At 53.5% G+C, this 2,500-nt stretch overlaps 1 non-coding gene across 1 annotated transcript; it reads right to left on the bottom strand.

The window, feature by feature from the left end:
• Positions 1-72: 72 nt before the first annotated feature.
• Positions 73-1,883, bottom strand: LOC146144238 (small subunit ribosomal RNA). Its single transcript, XR_014500549.1, has one exon. It is a non-coding gene; the product is annotated as a small subunit ribosomal RNA (ribosomal RNA).
• Between the last annotated feature and the right edge of the window lie 617 nt (positions 1,884-2,500).

Here is a 2,500-nt window from a genome sequence, read left to right as displayed (position 1 = left end):
GGCGCCGGGTAGCAAAGACTTTTTCTCTCGCTTGTCCGAGTTTCGCGTTCGCCGAAGCGTTTGCGAGACCGTTAATGATCCTTCCGCAGGTTCACCTACGGAAACCTTGTTACGACTTTTACTTCCTCTAAATGATCAAGTTAGATCGTCTTCTCGGACGCCGGCTCGACCGTTGCCGGCCGCGCCAGGTCCAATCGGAGGACCTCACTAAACCATTCAATCGGTAGTAGCGACGGGCGGTGTGTACAAAGGGCAGGGACGTAATCAACGCGAGCTAATGACTCGCGCTTACTGGGAATTCCTCGTTCAAGGGAAATAATTGCAATTCCCTATCCCTAGCACGACCGGGGTTCAGCGGGTTACCCAGACCTGTCGGCCAAGGCGAGCACATGCTGATCCGGTCAGTGTAGCGCGCGTGCGGCCCCGAACATCTAAGGGCATCACAGACCTGTTATTGCTCAATCTCGTGTGGCTAAACGCCACTAGTCCCTCTAAGAAGTTAGACGCCGACCGATTGGGTCGCGTAACTAGTTAGCAAGCCAGAGTCTCGTTCGTTATCGGAATTAACCAGACAAATCGCTCCACCAACTAAGAACGGCCATGCACCACCACCCACAGAATCAAGAAAGAGCTCTCAATCTGTCAATCCTCACTGTGTCCGGGCCGGGTGAGATTTCCCGTGTTGAGTCAAATTAAGCCGCAGGCTCCACTCCTGGTGGTGCCCTTCCGTCAATTCCTTTAAGTTTCAGCTTTGCAACCATACTTCCCCCGGAACCCAAAGACTTTGGTTTCCCGCAAGCTGCCGGAGAGGTCGTAAAACTAACGCCCCCCGATCGCTAGTTGGCATCGTTTATAGTCAGAACTAGGACGGTATCTGATCGTCTTCGAACCTCTGACTTTCGCTCTTGATTAAAGAAAACATTCTTGGCAAATGCTTTCGCAGTCGTTCGTCTTGCGCCGATCCAAGAATTTCACCTCTAACGGCACAGTACGAATGCCCCCGTCTGTCCCTCTTAATCATTACCTCGCGCTCCGAAAACCAACAAAATAGAACCGAGGTCCTATTCCATTATTCCATGCACCATTATTCAGGCGAATCGCCTGCTTTGAACACTCTAATTTTTTCAAAGTAAACGTTCCGGCCGCCGCCGACACTCAGTCAAGGGCACCGGCGGAGAACCGGAGGTGAGGCCAGGACGGCCAGTACACGCCTTGCGACGGACCGGCCGCCTGCGCCCAAAATCCAACTACGAGCTTTTTAACCGCAACAACTTAAATATACACTTTTGGAGCTGGAATTACCGCGGCTGCTGGCACCAGACTTGCCCTCCAATGGATACTCGTTAAAGGTTTTAAAGTGTACTCATTCCAATTACAGGGCCTCGTTTAGAGTCCTGTATTGTTATTTTTCGTCACTACCTCCCCGCGTCGGGAATGGGTAATTTGCGCGCCTGCTGCCTTCCTTGGATGTGGTAGCCGTTTCTCAGGCTCCCTCTCCGGAATCGAACCCTGATTCTCCGTTACCCGTAAGAACCTCGGTAGGCCAGTACCGTACCGACGAAAGTTGATAGGGCAGACACTTGAATGATCCGTCGCCGGTGCGAGACCGTGCGATCCGCAAAGTTATCCAGAGTCACCAAAGGTTGCGGGCCGAAGCCCGGTCGGTTTTTGGTCTGATAAAAGCACGCCTCCCGCGAGGTCGGCGCTTCACGCATGTATTAGCTCTAGCATTTCCACAGTTAACCACGTAAAACGTACGATCAAATGAACCATAACTGATTTAATGAGCCATTCGCAGTTTCACTGTACGAGAGCTCGTACTTAGACTTGCATGGCTTAATCTTTGAGACAAGCATATGACTACTGGCAGGATCAACCAGGTAGCTACTTTAGCGTAGCCCCGAAAGGCCGACGAAGGAGGCGCCGCTGATGCGGCGCCGTCGCTCGGTCGATGCGAAACCCGAAGGCTTCTCTCCGTTAAAATTTCGTTCTTTGCTCGGCTGCCCGAACTCAGAAAACCGTCACCGCCCGTCGCACCCGCCGGAGTAAGACTTCGTCGGCAGGCCTTTCGACCGCCACGTCGCCAACACCGGCGCGAGCGCAACGCACGCCAGACAACTTCGCCGAAGCGACCGCTCAGAACCCGACAAACTGACACTCGGCTCTTCGCGCAGCAGCAACATCTGCCCAGCGAGCCAATCGCCTTTTCACCGATTCTTTACTTGTCGAAGCTTGTCAGCTCCCACAAGTATAGCAAAGATGAGTGTTGTCCCTGGGGTCTTCCGTTTGAAATTCTAACGTAAAAAAAAGGTGCACGATTGCGCCAGGTGTTGAACTATTGCGAGGCATATCACACGCTCGCGCGGCCTATACAGGCGCTTGCTCGCGCGCGCGGCCGAAATATGTTCAATGTTCGCGCGGCCTAAACAGGCTCATGCTCGCGCGGCCGAAATGTACTCAATACTCGCGCGGCCTATACAGGCTCTTGCTCGCGCGCGCG

This window comes from Ascidiella aspersa, chromosome 5 (assembly GCF_963924565.1).
Source record: "Ascidiella aspersa chromosome 5, kaAscAspe10.2, whole genome shotgun sequence".
Classification (NCBI taxonomy): Eukaryota; Metazoa; Chordata; class Ascidiacea; order Phlebobranchia; family Ascidiidae; genus Ascidiella; species Ascidiella aspersa.
This window is presented reverse-complemented; position numbering and strand designations above follow the sequence as displayed.